The sequence below is a fragment of the Notolepis coatsorum genome (assembly GCF_963971535.1).
Source record: "Notolepis coatsorum genome assembly, chromosome: 1".
In the NCBI taxonomy this organism is placed as follows: domain Eukaryota; kingdom Metazoa; phylum Chordata; class Actinopteri; order Aulopiformes; family Paralepididae; genus Notolepis; species Notolepis coatsorum.
Window position 1 is genome coordinate 73,019,330 of NC_140165.1, and position 12,999 is coordinate 73,032,328.

Below are 12,999 nucleotides of genomic sequence, written 5' to 3' on the forward strand. Positions count from 1 at the left end.
CAGTGTGCCCCCCCCCCCCCAACCACCTCCAATGTAGATTACCCAGTATGGTTGTCAATATCCCAGTGTACCCAACCCCCCCCCACCCAACCTCCTCCAATGTACAGTTTCTACGTCAAATGTATATACTCCCTTTTCCTGACTCCTTCTGTATCACAAACAGTACTGTATTTGCAAATCTGGTATGTCATAAATGTATAGATGTAGTAGTACTGACTATCTGTATGTCATGTATGTCATATATGTCCTGATGAATTGAAATGGGGGACCCTGATGTAAACAAGACGAAAGTCTTTCTCTGGTCTGCATCCCCTTAACAATTGTGTGTATTGAGCTGTACTGTATTGTACCCATTCTGCAATCTGTTAATAAAGTTTTCAATCAATCAATCAATCAAAACCTGTTGCCAAACCTCCCCCACTAACACACCAAGCAGGAAGTCAGAGTTTCACAGAAAGCAGAGAAAGCAGCGAGACAATGTGATTCCTTCTACCAAACAAACAAACAAGACAGATAGCGTTAACCTTATAATACGGTACAAAGCATTGATCTACTATTTACCTCTGGGTTCAGCAGCCGTCCTCCTGCATGTAACGTATCAATAATAAATAATCAAACAGCGCAGAAGCACTTCCTCAACACAGAGTCACGTCATTCAGCTGACAGACAGCATCAGGGACCAATGAGAATAGAGATTAAGGAGATGGGCGTCGTCAAACACCCAGAAAGCGTCGCGATTGGTTCAGTCAGAGAGATAGACATGGTGCCCCTCCCACCTGTTCATCTGTTATCAGCGAGCAGTGTTGTGAATGAATGAATGATGAATGATGAATGAAAACTTTATTTAACAGATTGCAGAATGGGTACAATACAGTACGGCTCAATACACACAATTGTTAAGGGGATGCAGACCAGAGAAAAACGTTTGTCTTGTTTACATCAGGGTCCCCCATTTTCAATTCATAGTGACATTTATGACATACACAACATGACATTTATGGCATAGGGACAAGAGAGTTACATATGATGGGGAGGAGACTGTACATTAGGAGGGGGTGGGTGGGTGGGAGAGAAATATACATACGGTGGGGAGAGAATATATACACGGTGGGGAGGAGTGTTAATTTTGTCAACGAAAATTACGACGAAAGATGTTCGTCAACAAAGGTTTTTTTCATGATGACAACGAGACGTGACGTCACGTTATTGAAGACCATGTAACGCTAACGTGACTAAATAGTTAATTAAATATCGTTGACCACAACCACAACTGAGGACACAAAATTTAATTTACAAAAACCAGGACGAAATTTCTCTTCATGTATGTTGATATTGTTGACTAAAACAAGATGAGACAAAATAATTATAACTTTTCGAATAATTCACATTATTATTATGCCATCGTCCCGACAGAGCAGTGTGACGGGGAGCTCTGTTATTAGCATTAGCTGAAGAGCTATCTGAAAAGCTAGTTTTAGCTTAACATTACCTTGGCTAAAGTTGGGACTATTCATAATCCAGCTGCAGACCTGCAAGCAAAGTATACAGCAAGTTGGCAAAGGAGTATTCCAAGGTAAATCACTTTTTCACCAGTAACGTTACATTGTTTGTCTTTCCATCTAGCTCACGTTAACTGGCTAACCTAGCTCACGCTAACGTGGCTAACTGATCGACCTCTCCCACACATGCACACAATTAATGACATAATGCGGACAGACATACCGGTGACAATGTTTTAGCTTTTAGTGCCAAATGATAAGAGTCTGAGGCGGAGTTTCAAAAGAGAATGTTGAATATTTATTTTGCATTAAAAATCACAACAGAGCCTCTGCTACTAGCTAACCTAAACGGAGCCTTCTGGTAGCAAGTGCAACAACGTATAATGTCCAACCAATGTGCCAACAACCGTTCCGTGGGTGAACTCATTGAGCATAGTTGTCAATTACTAATACTAATCTATACAATCACCTGTTGTTGGATAAATACCATTACTTTCTAGTTATTACTAAAAAACAGTATATATAAAACAGTAGCTGTAAAAAAGAAAAGAAAAAAAAGTTTTATAATTTATATAATATAATTTTTTTTCTTTTTTTCCCTAAATGTATGCGCTGGTATCGGATCAGTATAACCAGACCTAGACCCCCTCTGACTCTAACCCCTAACCAGACCTAGACCACCTCTAACTCTAACCCCTAAGTTAGGGTTGTGACTAAGTTAGGGTGTTAGTTGGTTGGATCCACTACACTCCGGTTACTTACTACTGAACGGACGTGTTTTTGCGGACCTCCCAAACTTTCAAACTTTAGACTGTTTTCTTTCTTTCTACCATTTTTTAACCAGTGATCTTAACTGATCACTGTGACTTTTGCTCTTATCGTTTATACTGTTGGATTTATTGGTTTTATGTGACTTTTTACTGGACGTGACCTAAAGCTATCGGCGCTTGTTGTTGCCATAGCTACAGCTACACGCTACAGTACTCACAGTGCTGAGCTCCCCCGAGGAAATGGCTCCAACATCAGATGTCGCAGAGATGCGAACGGAACTGAAGACCATCGAGATACTAGTAATGGATCTTCTCAAGCGTCAAACGGAGCTAATGTCCAAGCTGGCTAGCATGGAAAAAGCGGACGCAGGCCGCACCGGTAGTCCCTCCTGGGCGACAGTGGTGAGGGGCCGACGGAAGCTCTCCCTTCCTCTATATGATCCCTTTGAATCACCTCAACTATCAAACCGATTCAATCCTCTTTGTAGTGATTCCAGCCTCCTGGGCTCTCCCTCGCTTCCGTCTCCTGCTGCTAGTAGTGTAGCTTTGCTCAAAGACTATCCGATGCTAGCTACTAGCCTAGCTACTAGCCAGGCTCCAAGCGAAGCTGCCAGGACGGCGGCCCTCTCCAGCTCACAACTCAACCATGGAAGTATATCTGCAACCCGGAGCAGAAAGCGCTCTGCCCTGTTTGCTCTCGCATCGCCAAGCTCCCCAGACTCACGCGATGGGTCCGACTCCCCAAAGTTTAAACGCCCTCGTCTGCGGTGCTCTGCAGCCCATACCAGTATGATCATTCAAACGGCGAGTGTCATCGATGGAAATGCCGCTGTGAACGAGCCCCTCCACACGGCGCTGCTGCCCGACCAACCGTCTAACTCCGCCAGCAATGCAGACGCTACTCCTGCGGCTTTTCACCATAGAAACCTGGCCATCTACGACGGGGAATGCATCCAGGAACAGCCAGAGATCCTACTCATCGGAGATTCCATCACCAGGTTTTTGCAAATACCACACGGCATTACGTATTGTTTTTCCGGTTTAAAAGTTACTGACTTACTTGAGTGTACTCCCGAAATCATCGAGAGATATCCGTCCGCCCACACCGTTATTATTCATATCGGAGCAAATGACGTAATGGCTAGACAATCCGTTAAACTCCAATCTGACTTTGAATCACTAATACTCACTATTGAAAGCCTGGGTAAAATATGCATTGTGTCTGGCCCCATTCCATCCATAGGTCGTGGATCTGAGCGATTTAGCCGTCTGTTCTGGTTGCACAAATGGCTACAGACCCACTGTACTACTATAGGACTTTGCTATATAAATAACTTTGATCTGCTCTGGTCCAGGAAATACCATTACAGACCCGATGGCATCCATCCAAACATATCAGGGGTAAATGTGCTAATACATAACGTCATACAAAGTATAGCATCACTGGCCTGACAACCAACCATATCTAGCTCTGTAGACTATATACAGAAGCAGCCTAAACTACAAAAAAACACGTTGAGTGTCATCCCGATTCTGATCACCAAAAGACTAATCAATTACTCATTATCACGTCCCATATGTAAATCTAACCTTATCAATATCAGTGTTCAACCACAGACTATCTCACACCCCACTACAGAACCCGTACAGCTAAAACTAGCACTGTTCAACGTTAGAGCGCTGAAACAAAAATAATTTCTGATAAATGAACTCATAGTAAAACATGGTGTACATTGTATGTTTTTAGTAGAGACATGGTTAGACAATATCACTGGTGTAGCAACACTGATTGAGACCTGCCCTTCCAATTTTAAATTCTATCAATCAAACAGACAGAGTGGGAGGGGAGGAGGAATAGCAGCAATCATCTCCACTCAATTTGTGTGCAATGATATTGACCTGGGAACATTTTTATCATTTGAATACCTTGCTATTGTATTGAAAACAGAAATGCCAGTAATATGTGTGACATTGTATCGACCACCAAGGTACTCGCCACTCTTCATACAGGAATTTTCAGAACTCATATCGATCTGCATTACCAGGTATGATAGAATCATTCTTAATGGAGATCTAAATATTCATATCAACAAAAAGGATGACCCCAGGGGTTGTGAGTTTCTGAACCTACTGGACAGTTTTGGACTGATGCAACATGTTCACGAGGCCACCCACCAACATGGCAACACTCTGGACCTACTAATAACAACAGGGCTAAACATTGAGAATATATCAGTAAAAGAAATTCCAATTTCTGACCATTATTGTGTGTTCTGGTACAAGCCTAATATTACATAAGACCAGAAGCGAATTCCTAGTTCACAGAAGGCTTCTGGACGCTAGAGCTGAAGCAAAATTCTCTAGTATGATGAAATCATATGACCAATGCAGTGAATCCTCCTTAAATCAGCAAGTGCAAAACTTCCACAGCACCTTGTCAACTGTGTTAGATACTGTTGCCCCTCTAAAGGTTAAAAAGGTAAAAACTGATAGAATCTCTCCATGGCTAAATAAAACCAATGTTAAAGATAACAAGAGAAAATGTAGGATAGCCGAGCGAAAATGGAGGAAACTCAAACTCACAGCTCACTTTAATTTATACAAAGACGCCATGGGCGCATACAATAAGGCAATACAACTTGCGAGAAAGGAATATTTTTCCAAAATGATCTCAGAAAATATGGGTAACTCCAGGGTACTTTTTTCCACCATTGACCGGCTGATTAACATACCACCCCCCCATATACCGCAGCAATCAGCCACAAAATGTGAAGAGTTCGCAGTTTTCTTTAATGAAAAAATATCATTGATTAGAGCAAGCATTACCGCTGATATAGATCTGACTATGAGTGAAACCCCACCTGAGATAACTATGGGGGAATTCACATGTATTACATTACCTGACCTCTGTAAGATTGTCTCTGAGTGTAATTCCGCCACCTCCTGCCTCGATCCTATACCAACAGCATTTCTCAAGCGGGTGTTTGATAGTGTCTCAAATCATGTCCTTGAAATCATAAATATGTCTCTTCAAACAGGCACTTTTCCAGATGCATTTAAAACAGCTGTAGTAAAACCACTACTAAAGAAAACAAACTTAGATGTAAACGAACTAAAAAGCTATAGGCCAATATCGAACCTTCCATTTATCAGCAAGATATTAGAAAAGATAGTCTCAGTACAAATAAACTCCTTTCTCAAAGATAATAACATCATGGAGGAACTACAATCAGGTTTCAGAACAAATCACAGCACTGAAACTGCCCTTACCAAAATAGTTAGCGACCTCAGGCTAAACTCCGATGCTGGCAAAGTCTCAATTCTTGTCCTATTGGACCTTAGTGCAGCGTTCGATACGATTGACCATAATATCTTGATCAGTCGTCTAGAAAGACTGGTTGGCTTTTCCGATCATGTACTAAATTGGCTCATAACATACATTAAGGGGAGAAGGTTCTATGTTAAGCTTGGAGACAATGTATCCGAGGAACATGACAGCAATTTTGGAGTCGCACAAGGAAGCTGCCTTGGTCCATTACTCTTCTCACTATATATGCTGCCCCTCGGGGACATCATTCGAGACCACAATGTATGCTTCCATAGTTATGCTGATGATACACAACTATATATCTCCGCAGAACCAAATAACACTACAGCCATACAGTCCATTACAAATTGTCTGTTAGCAATAAACAAGTGGATGAACAATAACTTCCTAAAATTAAACGAAAGCAAGACCGAAATCCTATTGATCGGCCCAAAAGCGAAAAGGGAAGTGCTTTGTAAAAACCTGGGGAGTCTGTCATCCTATGTAAAGACTGAGGTTACAAGCCTAGGTGTCATCTTGGACTCAGACCTGACCTTTAAGTCTCATATAAATAAGGCCATGAAAACGTCATTCTTCCACCTAAGAAACATAGCGAAAGTAAGACCTTTCGTAAATAAAAAGGATGCAGAGAAACTTATTCATGCTTTTGTATCAAGTCGGCTTGACTATTGTAATGCACTGTTCACTGGTCTTCCCAAAGCAACCATTGGGAAGCTTCAGCTTATCCAAAACTCTGCAGCTCGATTACTAACTCATACAAGGAGAAGAGAACATATCACTCCAGTCCTGGCCACTCTGCACTGGCTTCCAATAACTCATAGAATTGATTTTAAGGTCCTTTTCCTAACATATAAAGCTCTTAATGAGCAAGGCCCAAAATACATAGCAAATTCCCTAGTTAGTTATCTGCCCTCAAGAACGCTACGGTCATCCACTACAGGTTTACTAGACACGCCCAGAAACCAAAAAAGGATAGGAAGTATGGCATTTGCCAACTATGCCCCAAAACTATGGAACACACTACCAACACACATCAGAAACGCCAGCTCTATACACATTTTTAAAGGAAAATTAAAAACGTACCTATACAGTCTAGCTTACAAATAGTTATGGCTTGGAAAAACCTGATGGATCCATGAGGCTAGGATAAGCCTTGTGGACCCAACTTTTTAGATGAAGGAACGGGTACATAGGAGACACGCCTCCAGTTTTTCAAAAGTTTTTGACACGCCTCAGCTTCTGAGCTGAAGGCGTGTTTTTGCGGACCTCCCAAACTTTCAAACTTTTTAGATGAAGGAATGGGTACAATAGGAGACACGCCTCCAGTTTTTCAAACGTTTTTGACACGCCTCAGCTTCTGAGCTGAAGGCGTGTTTTTGCGGACCTCCCAAACTTTCAAACTTTTTAGATGAAGGAATGGGTACAATAGGAGACACGCCTCCAGTTTTTCAAAAGTTTTTGACACGCCTCAGCTTCTGAGCTGAAGGCGTGTTTTTGCGGACCTCCCAAACTTTCAAACTTTAGACTGTTTTCTTTATACGTTTTTCTTTTTCTTTCTTTCTACCACAAGACGCGGCCACTGATGGGTCCATGGGACTTGGATAAGTCCTGTGGACCCAACTCTGGCCACTGACCACATGAGCGAACGGGTACATACGCACACAATACACGGCCACTGATGGATCCATGGGACTTGGTAAAGCACTATGGACCCAACTATGACCACTGATAAAAACGTAACTACACTAGCATTATAAGACCTAAACATTGCTACCTACCATACAAGTGCATTGGTTTAGTGCACTTCCGGTTGCCACTGAGCGGAAATGTTTGTGCGGACCTGTTCTCCCAAACTGGTAAGCAAATGACTGTTTTTACGTTATTCTCATTTTTACGTTACTATTATTAATATTTTTTTTTTTTTTTAAACATTGAACTTAACTGATCACTATGACTTTATTGCTTTTATCGTTATATATGCCTATAATTGTGTACAGCACTTTGAGCTACATGACATGTATGAAAGGTGCTTTATAAATACTTACTTACTTACTTACTTACTTAGAGGTGGTCTAGGTCCGGATAGGGGTTAAGAGTTGGTCTAGCCCAGGGGCGGCTCTTTGCCCATCAAGGTGCGGCTCTTCCACCCATAAAAAATAATAATAAAAAATTATTATTATTATTATTATTATTATTATTATTATTATTATTATTATTATTATTATTATTATTATTATTATTATTATTATTTTTTTTTTTTTTTTTTTTTTTTTAACTTTTTTTTTACGTCACTCATAGAATAAATGTGCATGTTCTTGGTATCTGAATCTAGGGACATATATGGATCAGTGTCAGAAATAGTGTGTCTGTTACTAGGCTTGAGTAAATTGTAAAAAAATAAGAGAAATTAAAAAGTAAATCCAGAAGTCAGATGATTGACAGGGGCTGGTGTGAGCTGGGTAGGGTAGTTTTTCGAAATTCGAAAGCCCTGAGTCTCTTCCTTCAAAAGACTACACTCACTTTTGGCTGTGCCACTTCCTCCTGTCAATATGCGCCGGTTTCCGACTCAATACCCTGAGATTTCTATAATCTTATATTTCACTAATAACAGTTAAAATAATTGGTAAACAAACGTAATGCTGAAAATATACACTTTTACTGTATATCTCGGGCTTAAGAGGTTAACCCTGTGAGGCCCAAATTAAAAAGACATTAGCAACTTCAGAGGCCAGAGGGTGGGACATATAAACACATTTACTATCAAATAGCATTGTGAGGCTGAACAGGACCAATTGACTATACATGTGCTTAACATTTTTTAAATAAACATACTTTTTTTAAATGGCTAAAAGTGATTTTGTAATTTTGCAACCGTGGGTCTCACAGGGTACTTTTAACCCTGTGAGGCCCAAATAAAAAAGACGTTAGCAACTTCAGAGGCCAGAGGGTGAGACCTATAAACACATGAAGGGTGCCGTGACTGAAAAAAAAGGTTGAGAAACACTGGTATGGTGTGGCTCTTTGTGGTACCACAGTAATTTTTGTGGCTCTTAGTCTCTGACTGGTTGGCCACCCCTGGTCTAGCCCTTTACATCCATCTATCTAAATAATAATAATAAATTATAATTAGGGATGTCCGATATTATCGGCCTACCGATATTATCGGCCGATATCGGCATTAAAATGTGATATCGGAAAATATCGGTATCAGTTTAAATTTTTTTTTTTTTATTCTATAACCTTTATTTACCCAGGCAAGCAAGTAAGAACAAATTCTGATTTTATTTATTGTCAAAAGTATGCATAATGTTGTGTTAATTCCACAACAAGAGATATGTAATGTTAATTCCCTGCATATATCGGTATCGGTTGATATCGGTTGATATCGGTATCGGAAATTAAGAGTTGGACAATATCGGTATATCGGTATCGGTAAAAAAGCCAATATCGAGCATCCCTAATTATAATGAATGCTTAACTACCCCTAAGTTACCCTAACCAGACCTAGACCACCTCTAACTCTAACCACTAACCAGACCTCTTCCATATGGCACTTTAACACTGACCTCAGAATGTGATTTTATATAATGTTTTTATGCAAGCAGATTGCAATCAGTGTGTACTACTACTAGTACTACTGTGTGTTCTGTTTACTTAGTTTACAGTATCCTGTTGTTATAGAATACACCGCTGCCAGACACAGCAGAGAAAGAGAGGACAGACATGACAGAGAGGACAGACACAGCAGAGAGAGGACAGACATGACAGAGAGGACAGACACAGCAGAGAGAGAGAGGACAGACATGACAGAGAGGACAGACACAGCAGAGAGAGGACAGACATGGCAGAGAGAAAGGAAAGACACAGCAAACAGAAGACAGACAGAGTTCAGCGTCGTCTCTCTGGTCAGAAACAACGTCACCACATCCGTAATGCTCTCTTTGATGCATACATTGGACCATGTCTACACCAACATAATACTGTAGGAGCAACAATACATTGGACCATGTCTACACCAACATATACTGTAGGAGCAACAATACATTGGACCATGTCTACACCAACATATACTGTAGGAGCAACAATACATTGGACCATGTCTACACCAACATATATACTTCCTGTGTATCACTTGTGCCGGCGACTCAGATTCCCCTAGGTTAAAAAATAAATACGCAATTTAAATCAGAAAATGTTCCATGTTGGGGCGGCTGATTGGCGCAGTGGGCAAGGCGCTCGCCTCTAACGCAGGAGACGCTGGGTTCGAGCCCAGCTCTCGGCGTTGCTACCGGCTGGCCGGTCGTTCATCCTAACACAATTGGCAAGTGTTAGAGGGTGGGAAAGCCGGTGGGTCGGGATTTGACGTTGTGGACAGCGACTCCTACAGGTCGGTTTGGTGACGCTGGTGCGACGGAAGCAGGAAGTAGTGGGGGCAGCGTGAGCCTCCCACGCGTTACTCCTCGCCACTGAGAGTTCGAGCTGCTGCGGTGAAAAGATGCGACAGGCTGCCTCCTCGTGTACTGGAGGGGACACGTGATGCACGGCTTCTGTCCTTACTACAACCGACCTGTGAGAGGCAGTCTAGCAACGTTCAAGACAGGGGAGGGAAGAATTGGATATACGAAATTGGGATGGGAGAAAAATGTAAAATGGGGAGAAAAGGGTAATAAAAAAATAAAAAAAATCCATGTTGACTATTTCTGACTTCTGACAAGTTTTTTTCCATTAACTAAAAATAGACAAAAATGTCATCCGTTTTCATCGACTAAATCTAGACTAAAACAAAAAAGACAAAATTGAGACAAAAACTGACTAAGACTAAAATGCTCAGACATTTAGTTGACTAAAACTGACTAAACAAAAAATAAATGAAGATGACTAAATATGATGAAAACGAAAAAGGAGCACTTGACACATGACTAAGACTAAAACTAAAATGAAAATAGCTGCCAAAATTAACACTGATGGGGAGGAGACTGTCTATTATGAGGGGGTGGGGGTGGGGGGGTTTGGACATTTACAGTGGCCAGTTTCGAATTGCAGCCTCCCGTAGGTCCTCTTTTAGAGCGGTTTTGAATGTGGGTAGGGATTCACATTCCTTTACAGCTTTGGGTAGGGTGTTCCACATTGATGTGGCATAATTGCGAAACGTGTTTAGTCCCTTGTTTGAGCCGAATCTGGGTTTAACATGATTTGTTGAGCTTCCTCTGGTGTTGTGGTTGTGGTATTCACTGACCTTTGGGAAGTATTTTGACATGTACATGGGTACCTTAGTCGTATAGTGTATCTTGTAGACCAGGCCCATTGTAAGTTGCTGTACTCTGTCGTCTACTCTAAGCCATCCTAGTTTGTCAAAGTGGGCAGGGGTGAGATGCAGGGGCGGATTTAGGATTGTAGGAGATCCGGGGCTTAGCCCAGATTTTTTTTACTTCGACACCACAACCTTTAACTTATACCACCACCTTAAAGCGGACAAAAGGCACTAGAGAACACTTAAATTCACACCCTTTAATTAATGAAGCAAACTATAATTATTTATAATAATAATAATAATAATAATAATAATAATAATAATAATAATAATAATAATAATAATAATAATAATAATAATAATAATAATAATAATAATAATAATAATAATAATAATAATAATAATACACTGTGTTTGTATAGCACCTTTCATACAAGAATTGCAGCTCAAAGTGCTTCACAGCAGTACAAAAAGACAGACATAAAATAAGCACAACATTGGCAGATCAAGAGCAATGCATAAAGTGCAGACATAAAGCATAAAATAGATAGCAGTAAAATAGACAAAGTCAAGGTAAGACATAGAACATTAAATCACATTGTTTTTCATATTAGGATCTAAGATCTAGGGTTAACTCGCCGAACGTTGAGCATCAGGACCCCCGAAAACCAGAGTATAGTCGGGTTTTCATCGTTGTTTGTTTTATTCGATATTTCCATTCATAAAGACATGCCGGCAGCCTGTGTTATCACTGGGGATGGGTCTGAGATCTCAAAAGTCCAATACCGCCGCCTAACACCTTGCGGCCGCTATTGCACTCCATTTGAAACGATGTGGCTTGGTGTCTGTCATTTTGGAAATGACACCAGACCACCCTGAAACTACACTCATATTCACGACGGTATAAAACGGAAATGTATGGATGGAAAAATTATCTGTTTTTTGCATCTTGACCGGAAGAAACTCAATGACAATCGACTATATTATTAGATCCATAGCTATAATATATAATATAGCTTTAGGCCTGCAAACACAGCCACGTATCCCCATGTTAAAAGGCGCTGGCCTTTCAACAGTAACAGTAAACAGCGCCATCTGGCGCTGAAAGTGTTAATATGCGTCTTTGTTTACGGTTTGATTATCACTGATACAAAGTAAAATAGTGCAGTGCAATAAAATAGTTAGTAAAATAGAATAAAATAATGCAATAGTGCATTGGAATAAAATAGTTATCATCGTATTTTTTTGGGAGGCCGTTAAGGATTGCATTACAGTAGTCGAGTCGGCTTGAGATAAAGGCATGGATCTGGTTTTCAGCGTCCTTTTGATTTATAAATGGCCGTACTTTAGCTATGTTTCTAAGGTGGAAGAATTATGTTTTTGTCAACTTGTTGATTGTGATTTAAAGCTTAGGTCTGAGTCTACCATAACACCAAGACTTAACTCACTCAAATACAGTTAGCAGCTGGATAGACTACAGATGGAAATTAGCTTCTGCTAAATCTGGTGCAAACATATTTTCATGTAACAATGATTAATTGTCAAAAAAAAATGTATTGTCCAAAAAAAAATATATATATATAATTTCTTTTTTTTTTTAAATAGATTGAGGGCTTTTCAGAAAACATTCGGGGCTTGAGCCCAAGTAGCCACCCCCTAGCCCCGCTCCTGGTGAGGTGGGTTCTAGGAGTAAGGTCAAGTAGTAGTCTGACCAGTTTGTTTTGTGATGTTTGTAATCTTGTTTTTAGCGCCTTTGAGGTGCTTTGGTACCATGCGGTGCAAGCATAGTCGTAGTACCCTTGAATGAGTGCTCCTGCCAGAGTCTTCAGGGTATTCTTGTTTACCAGAGAGGAGATCCAGTACAAGAATCTAGTTTGTTGGTTGACTTTTTTTATTACCTTGGATGCCATTTTGTCACAGGAAAGATTTGCCTCTAGGATGGACCTTAGGTATGTAATTTCATCTTTCCTTGTGACAATATTGTCACCCACTGTAACTGAGAAGCCGTCGGTCTTGCTGAGTTTGTTATTTGATCCGAAGAGAATGGACTCTGTTTTACCCATGTGTAATGATAGTTTGTTATCAGCGAGCCAGGTGCAGATTCTGCCGAGTTCTGAGCTGAGGGTTTTTTCAACCTGTAACTTGTTCTTG

General features: G+C 40.6%; 1 protein-coding gene across 1 annotated transcript in view; it reads right to left on the bottom strand.

Annotated features, from left to right (window-relative positions):
- Positions 1–643, bottom strand: part of enpp4 (ectonucleotide pyrophosphatase/phosphodiesterase 4) — a 108,290-nt gene extending 107,647 nt beyond the window's left edge. Inside the window, exon 1 of the mRNA XM_084323276.1 lies at positions 562–643. The gene's annotated coding sequence lies outside the window, so the exon portion shown is untranslated. The remainder of the gene's footprint in view (positions 1–561) is intronic.
- Positions 644–12,999: the final 12,356 nt, after the last annotated feature.